Below are 17,331 nucleotides of genomic sequence, written 5' to 3'. Positions count from 1 at the left end.
GACCACACATTTATATCTGGGTCCCTTAATGCCCAAAACAGAACATAATACTTGATCAATTACATAATTCTTATAGAGAAAATAATGACTTCCAAGCAAAGCAAGTATTTCAGGGCACTTTAATTCTGAAAGATTTTTCTCCCTTTCATTCTTTGCAGGGAAACATTAATGTGGGAGATCGTATCCTTGATAATGGCCTCATAGTATTTCACAGGACTGCTCCTTAAAAAGCATAACTCCACAAGAGCTCTAAAAAAGGCCTGAGAGTGAGGCCAAGGAAGCATGGCTTATATTGACATTGTTTATTTATACAGTCATTTAACAACAGTTCACCACGTCACCTGTGAGCATGGATTACAAAGGCAAATGAGGTACAATGCTTACCCTCAGTGAGATTACAAATCATAGCCTAGTGCTTTTGATTAAGGGTCCTCAACTCCCAGACTGATACTGGTCTGCAAGCTGTTAGGAACCAGCCTGGTTCCTAACAAATCAGCAATGGCATTAGATTCTCATAGGAGCACAAAGCCTATTGTGAATTTGTGCGAGGGATCTAGGGTACGCGCTCCTCATGAGAATCTAATGCCTGATCCCAAAACCATCCACCCCCTTACCACCCTGGTCCATGGAAAAGTTGTCTTCCACAAAACCAGTCCCTGGTACCAGAAAGGCTGGGGACTGCTGCTTTTGATGATCAGGCTAGATTCAGGAGCAAGAAATGTAGGCTCCATGTCCTTTAACATCCTTACATATCATTTTCTCCAGTCCAGCTTCTGAGAGATGTTGGGCATCTAAAAGCTGTCTTCCCCCAGCAAGGGCATTCTATGTGGTGGATTATTGTGAGCTCCATATACTTTAAAGCACAAACCAACAGATTGATGGCTCCCCATGCCCGGGTGAGACCTCCCACATGGAGTGAGTCATAAAAGATGTCAGGCAAAGCCAAAGCAAGATGCATTTGCCTTTTGACATAAGAATCTGTGGTAGGGAAGAAAGCACAGGAGGAAGAGAGTCATTTTGATGTCCTCATCTGCAGTAGGAGCCATCTCCCAGCTTTTCTGACTTGACTTGCTCCCTACCATAATCTCCTGGATGCAGAAGTCCCTCAGGCCCGTCGGGTAAACTAAGAATCTTGCTGGGGTTGGGGTCAGAATGTGAGCCATCAGAGAGATGGCTGGATCAGGGGACTCAGACAATTATGTGGGGTGCACTGGTTGGTGGTTGGGAGGGATGGCAGGTCAGGAATGAAAACAGGCGAGCTGAAAATGGGAGATGAGGAAACGCAGTCCATCCTGATGGCTCTTCTCAGGAGTTTGACCATAGAGAATGGGGTAAAAGCTGGGAAAGTTGTGGGGTCAAGGAGAGGCTGACAGTGTATTTACTATGAGTGATTTTAGAACATGTGTGATGATTCAGTACAAAGGGAGAAATTGATGATTGGGGCACAAGAGTAAACTCCAGGTGTGAGGCTTTTAGGAATCTAAGGAGCTGGGACTCACTCAGAGCAGGAGTGAGGGCCTGGCTTCTGATGGAAGGGAATGTTCCCAGTATTTTCAGAGGTTTGCGAGCAGGATGCAGATGCTAGGGAAGTTGGGGTGGAGAGATGAGGTACTCCCACTTGGTGCCTCATTTTCTCACAGAGGGTAGTTTGGAAGTTTGAGAAGACAGGACATATAAAAGAGTTGTCTCAGGAAACAAGGATTTTATTGGTCATGTATTGGCTATTTGCTTTGGGGTGTGGCATGGTGAGATCGTTTCTTGCCTTTCACAGGGCACAGCACCTGCAGGGTCACGAGGGAGCTGGCCGGTTCTCTGGTTGGGACACCTAAATCTGAACCTAGGAGTAGAAACGAGGGCCAGACTCTCTGCTGGACAAACGCAAAGGAATCTCTGGTCAGAATGGCATGTCCATTCAAAGTCTGTAGTGCTTGTTTAATGGGAAACTGCCCAGTTTGGTTGTGTGATTTTTCTGCAGTTTATTCAGTGGCTCAGGGGCCGGATGCAGAAAGTAGGCTGTAGGGCTTGCTTGGGGCAAGCATCAAGATAGGTGCTTAGTGCACTAAGTTTTAACCTTTATTACTGTATTATATGCATTTTATTTTTTTATTTTTTATTTATTTTTTGGAGACAGAGTCTCGCTCTCTCACCCAGGCTGGAGTGCAGTGGCATGATTTTGGCTTACTGCAACCTCTACCTCCCAAGTTCAAGCAATTCTCATGTTTCAGCCTCCTGAGTAGCTGGGAATACAGGCGCACACCACCACGCCCAGCTAATTTTTTGTATTTTAGTAGAGACGGGGTTTCACCATGTTGCCCAGGCTGGTCTCGAACTGCTGACCTCAGGCAATCCAACCACATTGGCCTCTTAAAGTGCTATGATTACAGGCATGAGCCACCGCGCCCAGCCTGCATTTTAAAAAATAAGTTTTTGCTAAATACTGTTTTACTACATCTATATATTTTTATGTGTAATATTTTTATTGTCACTCAATTCAAAATAATTCAAATTTCTTTTGTGATTTCTTCTTTAACTTGTGGGTTATTTAGAAGTGTGTTTTTAAACTTTCCAAGCATGTAGAGATGTCTTGGTTATATTTATATTATTGATTTCTAACTTAATTGAATAGATATCAGAGAACTCTTCTGTCTTATTTCAATCCTGTGAAATGTTTTGAGACTTGCTTTGTGGTCCAGTATACTGCTAGTTCTTGTAAACATGGTGTGTTCTTTTTTAAAAAAAAAGTATATTGTGCAGTTGTTGGATATAGTGACATAAATAGAGGGAGATACAGATATCCATCCATAGGCAAGGTTTATTAATGATATTAAATTCTCCTATATTCTTTATGATCTTTTAATCTACCTGTTGCATCATTTTTGAAAAAGGTATATTAAAAATATTCATACTTTGAGTTCCAGGGCTGGGACTTGCTTTCTCATTTGGCATTTTGATAGAATGTACAAGAGAAATTAGAACTTTTTACTGAGAAAATTCTGACTGGTTACAAATTGAAGGAGAAGCTAAAATTATCCTGACTCTCACAACTACATGAGTTGGTAGGTTTTAAAAACTGAGATTGAACCTAATGTTACCAGAAGTATGAGGGTTCTGTGTTCCTGTCTTCTTGGGGGAAAGGATTCCACCAAGAGACCAATTAGTAAAGTAAGCAAAAGGTTTATTAAGGAAATAAGAGTACACTCCAAGAGAAGAGTGGGCTGGCCTGGCTGGGAGCAGCCCCAAGAGTTCTGCGTTGCGGGCTTTTATTATGTCGGACTCTTCCTGCCTCTGTTTCAAGTCTCTGCCTTTGTCTTACCTAGTTTCCCAATTCTGTCTTAAGTCTCCACCTTTGTCCCCACCTAGTTCCTGCCGAGGTTTGTAGGATTCTGCCTTACTCTCAGTTGATGCGCATGCTGTGGGGCTCAGTGATCAATACGAATCCTACCTAATGACGGTGTTGCTCATTACCACCATCCCTGAAAGGTTCTTTAGCAGTCAAATCTGTATTTATTGCCTCTGCGTATCTCTTAGAAATTTCCCTTTTGCCCTTCTTATTGGCATGTAGCTATATTCTGACAGGTTAATTACAGAGTAAGTGATTACTGGGCATCTTAAGGGACGTTTCAGGACATTCCTTTCTGCATAGGTAGTTTCCCACCTCTCTGCTCATATCTAGCAGCATGTTTTGGTTGGTCTCGGAGGCGTGAGATTTTCCAGAGCTTTCGCCTCCAGGGGCTCCCCCTACTGCTTATGTCTAGCTATCTGCCTCCTCTAACACTAAGGACCTTTCAATTCTACTCTCTACCTGTATAGATCTGAGGTCCAAAGAAGAGCATGACAATCACTGTAGTTGATAGAAATCTGCAATTAGAACCCAATACTCTTTCCATTCTTGTACTCCTTTAGCAACTAGTAGTTTAGTCTGTAGCACATTTTAAGATTGAAATATTTCTAGTTGAATATTTAGAAACTCTTTTTTTTTTTTTTTTTTTTTTTTGAGATGGAGTCTTGCTCTGTCACCCAGGTTGGAGTGCAGTGGCGTGATCTCGGCTCACTGCAAGCTCCGCCTCCCAGGTTCACACCATTCTCCTGCCTCAGCCTCCCAAGTAGCTGGGACTTCAGGTGCCCACCACCACACCTGGCTAATTTTTTGTATTTTTAGTAGAGACAGGGTTTCACCATGTTAGCCAAGATGGTTTCAATCTCCGGACCTCAAGATCTGCCCATCTCGGCCTCCCAAAGTGCTGGGATTACAGGCATGACAGAAACTCCTACTTATGCATTCTTATGTCAAAGAAAAACTCACAATGGAATTTGCAAAATTTTTAAGAAATAGAGAAAATTTAAATAGTACATATTAAAATTAAAATATAGAGCACACCTAAATCTGTCCTCTGAGGAAATTTTATAGTATTAAATTTGTTACTAATATAAAAGAAGAACGAAAAATGAACTAAGCTTCTAACTTAGTAACTTCAAAAAGTAACAGTAAAATAAACCCAAGGAAAGCAGAAAAAATGAAATCATAAAAGATGAAAGCAGAAATTAATTAATTTAAGCAGAAAACTCAAGACAATGAGAAGACAAGACCACAAACTGGGAGAAAATATTTACAAAACATACACCTGATAAAGAAGCTATCTAAAATATACAAAGAACTCTTAAAACTCAACCATAAGAAAACAACCTAATTTAAAAGAGCAAAGACCTTAACAAACACCTTACTAAAGAAGATATGTGGATGTCAAATAAGCATATGAAAAGATATTTCACATCATATGTTATCAGGAAAACCGCAAATTAAGACTCTTTTCCATTGCATATGATACAAATTCAAAGAGCTAGTTTCCTCAAAATTATAAAAGTTAATACAAAACAAAGATACTAAAATAGAAAAAGGACATGTGAAATAAGTAGATTACAGGCAAGGAAATCACAAGAAAAGATATTTACTTTATAACTGAAGTAATACAACAAAAATGAAAAGTCATTTTTCATCTATAAAATTAACAAAACATTTAAGTTTAATGACATCCAGTATTGATACATGTATATGGGAAAACAGGCAATCTATCACACAATTACTGGGAATATAAGTGGTGCAAACTTTTAGAGGACAGTTTACACATACTTTCCAATTCTAAATATTCATTAAACTTGGCCAACTTACAAAAGAGTGGCAAAAATACAAATAAGTACCGTAGTACTTATTAAAGCATTGTTTCTAATGCCTAAGAAAAACTGGAAACTATATAAATGTTCATTAATCAAGGACTAGTTTTAAAAATTAAGACATCCATTACATGAAGTACTGAAGTAGATCCACCTGTCCTGATGGGAGAAGGGTGAGAGCATGGCTTTGGAGCCAAACCTCCTGGGTGCAAATCCCAACTCTGCCATTTACTAGCTGTGTAATATGAGGCAAGTTATTCAGCCTCTCTGTGCCTCAATCCTCTTGTGTAAAATGTGTGTAGTAGTACCCATCTCAGAGGGCTATTGTTAGATTTAAATAACTTAATAGAATGCTTAGAACAGTGCCACCACAGAATAATCTTTCACTGAATATTAATTATTATACATTATTATTAAGTGGCACAAATGCAGGACATAGGCCAGTGTGTAGTATGGTCTCTTCTGTAGAAGAAAGGGGGTGGAGTAAATGAGGGAATGAGGAGACAGAGAGGGAGCGTGGGAGAAAAGCATAGAAATACTTAAATGTGGAGGGGAAGAGACTTATCATCTTCATTTTACACTTTTGTCTGTATTCCTTGAATTGCCTAACTGTATTGTCAGGAAAGCTAGTCTGTGATAACAAAGAAACCCCAAAGGCTGGGCATGCTTACGCCTGTAATCCCAGCAATCTGGGAAGCCAAGGCAGGTGGGTCACTTGAGCCCAGGAGTTCGAGACCAGCCTGGCCAACATGGTAAAACCTCTTCTCTAAACAAAAAAAATAAAATACAAAAATTAGCCAGGCATAGTGGTGCATGCCTGTAGTCCCAGCTACTTGGGAGGCTGAGGTGGAAGGATCACTTGAGTCTGGGAGGTTGAGATGCAATGAGCTGTGATTGCACTATTGCTTTCCAGTGTTGCTCTGGACACCAGAGCAAGACCCTGTCTCAAAAAATAAAAATAAGAAACTCCCAAAATGTAGTGATTTAAAGAACAAAAATTAATTATCTTTCTCAGGGAAGTCCAAGGAGAGTGTTCCAGGTTGGCCAGTATGTATGTTTATGTTCCATACAGTCACTCAAGGCCCCACAGCTCTGCCATCCCCTAGGGGCAATAGTTTTTACATTTGAATGCATATTAGAATCCTTGGCAGAGCTTTGGAAAAAAATCACATTGCCCAGCCACAAACCATATCAATTAAATCAGAATCACTGGGCCAGGGCACAGGCATTAATATTTACTCCAGAAGATTCTTGTGCAGCCAAGTGCCTTAGGGCTTTATCATCTATGGTTTAATTGATGATATGGTTTAATTATGGTTAATTGTTGATGCCCAGGCCATCTATGGTTTAAGCCTCTGAGAAGGGGAGGAGAGCATGGAGGAGGACCACCTTCCGTACAAAGGGCCTGGCCCAAAACAGGCACACATCATATGTGCTCCCATTCCATTGTTAAGAGCATAATCACACTCTCATGCTTAGCTCAAAGGGGGACTGGCAGCCACATGGCTAAAATTCTGTTTCTAGAAAAAAAGGGTAGAAGGGATTTTGGTGGTCAGCTGGCAGGCTCTGTGACATAAACCACGTGAGAGTATTACCTTGCCCTCCCACGCAAAAAATTACAACACCAGAGATTATGGCCTAACTTTTTCTTTATAATTTTCTGTATTTCAGAACTCTAATGTTATTTTTTAAGTTAGAAAAAGGAAACATAGTTAACCCTTTTTCATTGCATATGACAGCTTACCATGTACTATTGTGTCCGGAATTGGTGGGTTCTTGGTCTCACTGACTTCAAGAATGAAGCCGCGGACCCTCACGTTGAGTGTTACAGCTCTTAAGGTGGCGCGTCTGGAGTTTGTTCCTTCTGATATTCGGATGTGTTCAGAGTTTCTTCCTTCTGGTGGGCTCGTGGTCTCGCTGGCTTCAGGAGTGAAGCTGCAGACCTTCGTGGTGAGTGTTACAGCTCATAAAAGCAGTGTGGACCCAAAGAGTGAGCAGTAGCAAGATTTATTGCAAAGCGTGAAAGAACAAAGCTTCCACAGTATGGAAGGGGACCTCAGTGGGTTGCCACTGCTGGCTTGGGCAGCCTGCTTTTATTCTCTTATCTGGCCCCACCCACATCCTGCTGATTGGTAGAGCCCAGTGGTCTGTTTTGACAGGGCACTGATCGGTGCGTTTACAATCCCTGAGCTAGACACAAAGGTTCTCCAGGTCCCCACCAGATTAGCTAGATACAGAGTGTGGACACAAAGGTTCTCCAAGGCCCCACCAGAGTAGCTAGATACAGAGTGTTGATTGGTGCATTCACAAACCCTGAGCTAGACACAGGGTGCTGTTTGGTGTGTTTACAAACCTTGAGCTAGATACAGCATGCCAATTGGTGTATTTACAATCCTTGAGCTAGACATAAATGTTCTCCAAGGCCTCACCAGAGTAGCTAGATACAGAGTGTTGATTGGTGCATTCACAAACCCTGAGCTAGACACAGGGTGTTGATTGGTGTATTTACAATCCCTGAGCTAGACATAAAGGTTCTCCACGTCTCTACCAGACTTAGGAGCCCAGCTGGCTTCACCCAGTGGATCCCGCACCGGGGCTGCAGGTGGAGCTGCCTGCCAGTCCCGGGCCGGGCGCCCGCACTCCTCAGCCCTTGGGTGGTCGATGGGACTGGGCACTGTGGAGTAGGGGGTGGCATTCGTTGGGGAGGCTCCGGCCACACAGGAGCCCATGGAGGGGGTGGGAGGCTCAGGCATGGCGGGCTGCAGGTCCCGAGCCCTGCCCCGCAGGAAGGCAGCTAAGGCCTGGAGAGAAATCAAGCGCAGCGCCGGTGGGCTGGCACTGCTGCGGGACCCAGTACACCCTCCGCAGCCGCTGGCCCGGGTGCTAAGCCCCTCATTGCCCGGGGCCGGCGAGGCCGGCCGGCTGCTCCAAGTGCGGGCCCGCCAAGCCCAAGCCCACCCGGAACTCCAGCTGGCCCGAAAGCGCTGCGCCCAGCCCCAGTTCCTGCTCGCACCTCTCCCTCCACACCTCCCTGCAAGCTGAGGGAGCCGGCTCTGGTCTTGGCCAGCCCAGAAAGGGGCTCCCACAGTGCAGCGGTGGGCTGAAGGGCTCCTCAAGTGCCGCCAAAGTGGGAGCCCAGGCAGAGGAGGCGCCGAGAGCCAGCGAGGGCTGTGTGGACTGCCAGCACGCTGTTACCTCTCACTATTGTATGACTTTCTCATTTCAGTTAGAGGATAAAACCATGAGCGCTTTGGAATCGTGATTTTGGTACCACATTTTAAAATGCAGTTTAGAAATTTGAGTGTACCTATCCCAAACACTGCTGAATTCAAGACTCTCTTCCTCCCAAAGTTTATATATGGACAAGCCTCCTGCAGGCTCCTCCTCAACTGCTGGTAAGAGAGATTAGTGGTCTCCTCTCCTTTCCTCACCCCCAAGTCTCCCAGATTAGCACTTGTAAAATCACTTCTTATGCTGCAGCAGACAGGTTGTTCTGCCAAGAATTGGCTTGTGCTCTGGAGAAAAGAGCCCTATTTTAAGAGATGCCACAGACTGCCCGTTCTGCTGAAGGAGACATGGGAGTGCTGGGACTTCCACCTGTCAAAACATGATTTGGAGTTCTTTTGGAAAGTGGAATATGCTCAGAGACCACAAAACCGACTCCCTCCAGACCCTCTTCGTTCTCCAGTTTCACTTCATTTCCACATCATTTGGAGCTCCTTAATCCTGGAGGTGAGGCCAAGTAACGTGATGGATGTTACAAGGGGAAAGGACTAGATTTCCTAATTTAGCAGTGAAAACCCCAGAAAGAGGAAAGAGAAGCTAGAAAAATATGCTTCCTTGTCAGTAGAGACGAAGGGATTTTAAATGTGGTACTTAGAAGTTGACTGTTTGAAGATCACACAGTTTACCATTTAAGCCTTCTTAGACACTTGAGAGTAAAAGGGAGCACCCTTCATTACACTGGACTGATAGCCATACCAAGGCTGTCCTGGGCAACTGGGCTACGTGGTATCTTAATAGTTAGGTGGCCCCTTTCACTAACAGACAAAACATCTTTGGTCTATGTTTCTAACTTTTTAGTGTCCAGTGGGCCTGTGACCTACACAGTTGTTATGCTGAATTAGGGAAGTGCAGCTTCATCAGGGACAGTTGCCATTAAATCCACTGGGCCAAAGAGTTCTGTCGGCAGCTCACACCTCTGTCAGAGACAGCCCAGACCTTAACCTTAAAGTAGGTACATTTAGCTTTCAGAGCACACATGAGTGCTAAAACAATCAGGACTTTTCCTGGTTGTACAGAAGAAAGAGCAATGGATGCCGAAGTTCCATGCATTTGCTAGGTGCACGCTTTTTGTGGGATTCTAGAACATTCCATTCCAAGAGCCTTTGCAAAAACCAACACAGCATCTGAAAATGCATGTGTGCTGGCTAAACTGTGGTATAAACTCATACCAGTTAGCCAAGTTCAGAAGGCTGGGGCCAAGGGAGCTGGAAGTATAGCATTGTTCATGGCATTGCATGAGAGAAGATATTTCCACTGCAATACAAAATAACTTTGACTATCTGTGAAGTATATGTGATTCCTTTTAAAAAATTAATCTAATTATATACAGATTTTTCAAGGTTTTCTAAGAAACTAATTTTACCATATTAAAACAATTGTATTTCTTCCTTCCTTATACATTTCTTTTCTTTCTCTTGTTTTATTGCCCTGGCTAAAATCTCCAGTGAAAGCTGAATAACATGTTAGTCATCACTAACAACCTTGGAAAGGTCTTAAGGGAAATACTGTTACCATTTCACTAGTATAAGTGAGATTGGCTGTAGGGAGTTTTAAAAGCTCCTTTCCAGAATCAAGAAGTTCTTTTTTATTCCTACATTGCCAAGAGATTTTAACATGAGTGGATAGTTTTCCTTCTCCCTTAACTTGGTGAATTATATTAATTAGTTTTCCAAAAATTAAACTAACTTGCATTCCTGGCACAAACTCAGCTTGGTTGTGTATTGTGTTTTTATACTCTGCTTATATGTATTAGTATTTTTGTATCTATGTTCACAGGTGAGATTGACCTATAATTTTCAAATCTGTTGCTCTTCTTGGTCAGGTTTTAGTTTTTGGTATTAATGTTACACTATCCCCATAAATTGAGTAAGGCACTATGCCTTCTTTTCCTGTTTTCTAAAAAAAGAAAAAAAGTGTATATAAAATTAGATTAGTTGTTCCTTAATTTATAATATTTTATTTTGAGTTGGTTTCTAGTAAGGAACAGGTTCTAGGAATTTGTTTATCTAACTTTCCAATTAATTTGCAAACTTATTTATAATATCATCTTATTCTCTAAGTGTGTATGCATCTGTCTGCATCTCTAGTATCATGCCTGTTAGTATTTATACCTTCTTTTTTTCTTTTTTAAGATGGGAATTATCTTTTTCTCTTTTCAAAAAACCAACTTATGACTTGCTAGATTCTCTCTACTGAATAATTGTTTTCTATCCTAACTTCTTTTTTTTTTGCTTCCACCTACTTTCTTTGGGCTTTTTCTACTCTTCTTTGTCTTATTTCTGATGATGGATACCTAGCTTATTTATTTTCAGTTTTTCTTCTTTTCTCACTAAATTCTTCTCTATGTATCATAGTAACTAGATGTAGTCTTTTTATCATTCAATTCTTTTCTAGTTTGATTTTTTCTTTGACCTATGTGTTATCTAAAAACACATTTTTAAATTAACAAAATATGAGGTTTTTCTAATTGTCTTTTTGCTATTGATTTCAAACTTTATTGCATTGTCCTCAGAGACTGTGGCCTGTATGATACCACTTCTCTGAAATGTATTTAGACTTACCTGCCAATGTTATGGTCAACTTTCCTAAGTATTTCACAGGTGCTTGAGGAAAATATATATTCATGAATTTTTGAGTACAGTGTCTTATGTATGATCTTTAGATCAAGCTTGATATTGTGCTGCTCAAATCTTCTATATTCTTGCTCAATTTTTGACTGCTTGTTATATCAATTACTAAAAAAGGCATTTCAAAATCTACCACAACAGTAATTTGTCTATTTCCTTTTGCAATTATGTCTGTTTATGCTTTATGCATTTTGAGGTCAAGTTATTAGGTACATACAAGTTCAGAATTGCTATATATTTCTTTTTCACTTTGGCTCTCTGCACTGCATTTTGGATAATTTGTTTACATCTGTCCTTCATTTTACTAATTCTGTCAAGTTGTGTTTAATCTGCTATATAGCCTATCCTATGTGGTTTTTGCCATTACTTTTAATGACAACCTAACAATGTGATGTTATGACATATGTATACAATGTAAAATAATTAAATGAAACTAATTAATATATTCATTACCTCACATACCATTTTTTGTGGTGAGAACATTTGGAATTTATTCTCTTAGCAATTTTTAAATACAACGTAAATTATTAGCTATAGTCAACATGTTGTGTAGTAGATCTCAAAAATGTATTCCCTCTGTCTAACTGAAACTGTGTACCCTTTGACCAACATCTCCCCATGCCCCCATCCCAGCCTCTGCTAACCACCATTCTACTCTCTGCTATTATGAGTTCTACTGTTTTATATTCCACGTATGAGCAAGATCATGTACTATTTGTCTTTCTGTGCTGACTTCTTTCACTTAGCATGATGTCCTCCAGGGTTATCCATGTTGTTGCAAATGACAATTCCCTTCTTTTTTAAGGCTGAATAGCATTCATTATGTGTATATACCACATTTTCTTTATCTGCTAAATGGCCATTATCAAAAAGACAAAAGATAACAAGTGTTGTCAAGGATGTGGAGGAAAGACAACCCTTGTACACTGTTGGTGAGAATGTAATTTAGTATAGCCATTATGTGAAATCATATGGAGGTTTGTCAAAAAACTAAAAATAGAACTACCATGTGATCAGCAATTTCTGGATCTATGTCCAAGGAATTTGAAATCACTGTATCAAAGAGATAAATGCACTCATGTTCATCACAGCATTACTCACAAGAGCCAAGATATGGAATCAGCCTGGCATTTATGAACCTCACCATTGCAGGAGCTAGTGGCTGAAATCAGTGCTACCTGCCAGTCTGAGAAGTCTACATTCAATTGATCACATTCAAAATTTCACACACCTGTCTTTTTCATGTAAAGTTTTTCATTAATGGCTTAATTTATATTTAATTACCAAATAATGAACTCCAAGATTATTTATTTTCTGGGCCAGATATCAACAAATCATCCTCTAGCATTTAGTGTTCTGTGTGCTTTTCCTGTGATCATTAGGCATAGAACTCAGGAACTTTATAATTCTCATTAGGGCCTAGTTACCAGATTATTTAAAGCATAAATCTTATTGCTAATTACAATGGCTGAGGAAAAACAAAAACAGAAACTAACTTTTTCACCGTCCTGATATGGCTCCTTTAAATGGGCCTCCTAATCATGAAGGAAATGGCATGTGTAATGGATACTTTTTTCATCTCGATGCTCATGAAGGCAAGTGCATTTCTTTTGCAGATGAATTTCGGGAAATGGTCCCATAACTCCTTCTGTAATAAGACACTTAATAAGATAAAATCAGATGAAAATCAAGGCTTCTACCCTTAAAATAGTCCAGAATAATATTGGATCATTCGAATGGGGAGCCCAATTTAAAGAAGCTGAGCATTATCTTACATTTAACAGACATTTGAGTTTAGCCAAGATTAGAAAACAGAATCTCTTGCTAGCTCATGAGGGAGCTCACAGGAATTTAGTCATTCATTCAACACCTATTTAATGAGTGGCTGCTGTGCACTGTATTCCAGAATTAGGGAGTCAGATATGAACAAAACAGGCATAATTCTATGTCTGTGGGGCTCATGGGCTAAAGAAGGAGCAAACAGATTATTGTGTGATTCCAGTCAGGGAATGCTGAAAGGTCTAATGCTCTGAGTGGGTCTTCATTCAGACCGTAGGGATGACAGATGTGGCATTATAGTTCCTCTTGAAGGATTGGGGAGCTGGTTAGACAAAGATAGATTTGTCAGTGTTGGAGGCCAGAAGGGAAGAAGCAAAGTCCTGGAGGGCCCAATGTGGCTAAGATTGCTTTCTTCCTTATTCTTCCTTCTTCCTTTTTCCCCTTCTCTTCATCTTAATTTCCATCTTCAGTAATAGTAAAGCATAGTATAGGTGGTAAGGGGCAAAGGGAAGAAGAATACTGAATTATCAGAGAAGAGTCTCTGCCTTTTGGACTCGCTAGATACCAGACCTGGTACACAACATAGAAAACCAAATACATCCAGATCTATGCCAAGACAAATAATAATTAAACTTCTAAAAACTAAAGAAAAAAATGGAAAGCACATAGAAACAATGCATTACTTACAGGGAAAGATCAATGAGGGTGACAGCAGAGTTCTCCATCTCAAACCATGGAGGCCAGAAGGAAGTGGCACAATATTTTTTAAGTGCTGAAAGAAAAGCATGGTCAACTGTGAATTCCTTATCTGGGGAAACATTCCTTCAGGAAGGAAAGGAAAATCAAGACATTCTCAGCTGGGTGCGGTGGCTCACACCTGTAATCCCAGCACTTTGTGAGGCTGAGGAGGGTGGATCATGAGGTCAGGAGATCAAGACCATCCTGGCTAACACGGTGAAACCCCGTCTCTACGAAAAATACAAAAAATCAGCCGGGCATGGTGGCGGGCACCTATAGTCCCAGCTACTCAGGAGGCTGAGGCAGGAGAATGGCGTGAACCCGGGAGGCAGAGCTTGCAGTGAGCTGAGATCGCACCACTGCCCTCCAACCTGAGCGACAGATCGAGACTCCATCTCAAAAAAAAAAAAAAAGAAAGACATTCTCAGAAAAAGGAAAACTAAAAGTTTGTCATTAGCATAAATATTATATATATAATATATGTAAAATGTAAAAATATCTATATATAAAATATATAAATCTATGTATTATATATCTATATATAATATATCTATGTATTATATATCTATATATAATATATCTATGTATTATATATAATTCACACACACACACATATATATATTTCGTTTTCTTTTTTTGAGATGGAGCCTCACTCTGTCACCCAGGCTGGAGTGCAGTGGTGCGATCTTGGCCCACTGCAACCTCTATCTCCCCGGCTCAAATGATTCTCCTGCCTCAGCCTCCCAAGTAGCTGGGATTACAGGCACCCACCACTGTGCCCAGCCAACTTTTGTATTTTTAGTAGAGACGGGGTTTCATCATGTTGGCAAGGCTGGTCTCGAACTCCCGACCTCAGGTGATCCGCCTGCCTCAGCCTCCCAAAGTGCTGGGATTACAGGCATGAGCCACCACACCCAGCCAGCAGATATATTTTTAAAGAGTGGCTAAAGAACTTCCTCAGGGAGGAAATGGTAAAAGAAGGAATCCTGGAGCAGAGCAGCCCCAGTAAGGGAGTACTTAGGAATTAGTGGGTAAGGAAAGAATCGAAAAGGCTTATAGTGTCCTCAAGAAGGAAGAAGAAAGGAAGGAAGGAAGAAGCAGCAATGGAAAGAGTAAAAATATGGGTACATACAATAGATTATCTCTCTCATGAGTTTTATAAATCATATTTGGTAGCCGAAACAAAAATTATAACCCCATCTGACATTCAAGACAATTATATGGAAAAGTGGGAAAGGCAAAGGAACCTAAATGAAAATAAGGTTTTCATACTTCACTCAAAGTGGAAAAATGTACACACAGTACTGTGATAAGGGACAGATATGTGTTATAATACCAAGAGCAACCACTACAGAAACTATATAAAGAAATACAGTAAAAAACCCTATGAGTAAATTAGGATGGGATCCCAAAAAATGTTTAAGCCACAGGAAGGCAAGGAAAAGAGAAACAAAGGAATGAGAACTAGAAGAAACAGTAGCAGAAGAAACTGCTAAAGATTTTTCAAAATCTAGGAAGATTCTTACAAACTTTTGGAAAGTTCTGCATCTTCCCAGCGGAGCCCCAGTCCGAACTCCATGACAATAACTTCTCACGGTCTGAAAGGTCCTCTCAAACCAGGGTGTTCCAAGACTACCCAGAAGGAATGGATGTGATTCTGTAAGTGACCTCAGTTACTCTTGGCAGCCACCTGAAAACATACTTAAAGAACTTGCTTTTCCCTCTGTAGAGGCTTCCTTTGGAGGAATGGGAAGACTGTGGTAGAGGGGTTTTCGCACTTTGGGCAGGCTCCCCCAACACAGGAGGTGCCGTAACTCAGCCTGGGAGTCCAGGTGAGAGCCACCAGGGCAGACCTTGCTGCTCTTCGCCAGGTGCCAGGACATGCAGTGTGAGCTGGCTTTCCTGGCTGCTTAGACACCTGCCCCCTGCCTCACACTCAGGACCTCTGGTGTTGCAGAAAGAATACCAACCCTATCAGCAGGCATTCCAGGCTTAAATCCTAGCTCAGCCCCTTACTAACTTTCTGTCCTCCAGTTCCACTATGCATCAGAGATAATGCTGATTCAGGGAGGTGCTGGGAAGAATAAAAAAGGTAACCCAGTACCTACTTCAGGGGACCTCTAATGAATGGTGGGTGCTCCCAATTTCCAGAACTGGGTTCAGAGAAGAGGTTTTGACAGCCATGGCCCCCTATATTCCAGCAGGTAGTACATAGCAGCAAGCGGATCTTGGGGTGGGCACTGAGGCTGGTTGGCATTCAGAGCTCTGAGGTAGGAACAAGGGAAGCCAGCGCCATGCCCTATGACCAGGACAATGCTGGGGGTGATTGGGGGAATTCATAATATGCCAGAAGGCATTATCAGTTAACTCCTCTCATGCCACTGCTACATGGATGAACATATTACCACAGCAACTGTTGCTGGACATGCACGAAGATATGATTGTCCCCTTGGAGAGAGGTCCCAAGAATAAGTGGGACAAGCAACCCACTGTGGCTATCATGAGGAAGTGGTGTGGCTGAGTTAGTGTGGATTCTGACACCAGCTCCATCTGCCCTTGGACAAAGCTCCAAAGCCACACTTTCTCCTCAGTCAGATGAGTCTAACAGTCCCAGCCTCATAGTGCTGTGGATGAAATTCAGTGAGAGGCACATGCAAGGGGCTCAGCCCTGTGCCTGGACAGGAGTAAGCACCGATACATGTTACCTGTTATTATTGCTGCTGTTGTTATTGTTATCACTGGGAAGTGAGATGGGTAAGTAGATCAACAGAACAAAGAATACAAACTGAAATGTCTACTTCAAGAAGGGAGCGTGTTATGAGAGACCAGGCTTTAGTTCTATTACAGAGGGCATTTATCCAGTGTGAATGTAATAGGTTAAGAAGCCAAAGCAAGAGGGCTAGTCTGTGATCAGTGGCATGGTAGCCAATGTTTAACTAGTTCTCCAGGGGAAAAGAAAGCTTTGATTTGTAGTGTTTGCCAATTTCCACTTTGTAAATACTACTACCTTGTACATTGTTAAGCTGCCAACATGTCATCACTGAATGCAGAGTTGGGAAAAAATGCACACAGAGAGCTCTCTGAATCCAGAACGAGTCTGCTTCAGCGCACCACTGACTGGGGTGGAGCGGGGTGGAGCTGGGTGTTTCCAAGAAACAACAGGAAGATTCAGATTGGAGACTGCACTAGGGATTATCACTTTTTCTGTGACCAGCTGGCAGGTAGGAGTGCCACTGCTGGGGCACAAAGATGTCTGTGCCTCAGTACACCATTGTCTTGTGTTTGTAAGTGGGGACAGACAGGATACCCTATGCTATAAAAAGGAGAGGGAGCAAGACCCAGTCACCGGGAAGGAGGCTGGCAGAAGTGCCAGGCTCTGTGCAGAAAAAGGTGGGGAGCCACGAAGAACAAGACCCAGGCCAAGGGCTGGTTGACCTGGGAGCCAATAAGCAGTGATGCTGTGGGAAGACAGCAGGGGTCCCCAAGGCTTTTGGCACCTGCTTTGATTGGCAGCAAGTAGGGGTAGGAGGGGAGGGGCGACAGATGTTGGAACTCATCAGTCTTTACTAGTCTCCAAACCTCAGAATTTTTTTCTCAGTTGTTCAGATGGTTGTGGTTCTTAGGAATCTGCACTCCTTATTTTAGTCAGAACTGGCTCAGAACCCAGAGCAGGACTGGAGCTAAGAACATAAGCTGAAGGATCAGTCAATACAACTATGAGGAACACAGTTGT

The 17,331-nt window shown here is 41.8% G+C and overlaps 1 protein-coding gene across 1 annotated transcript in view; it reads left to right on the top strand.

The window, feature by feature from the left end:
* Positions 1-17,331, top strand: part of MYRIP (myosin VIIA and Rab interacting protein) — a 443,398-nt gene that overhangs the window by 249,477 nt on the left and 176,590 nt on the right. The gene's annotated exons all lie outside the window — the stretch shown is intronic.

This window comes from Pongo pygmaeus, chromosome 2 (assembly GCF_028885625.2).
Source record: "Pongo pygmaeus isolate AG05252 chromosome 2, NHGRI_mPonPyg2-v2.0_pri, whole genome shotgun sequence".
Taxonomy (NCBI): domain Eukaryota; kingdom Metazoa; phylum Chordata; class Mammalia; order Primates; family Hominidae; genus Pongo; species Pongo pygmaeus.
This window is presented reverse-complemented; position numbering and strand designations above follow the sequence as displayed.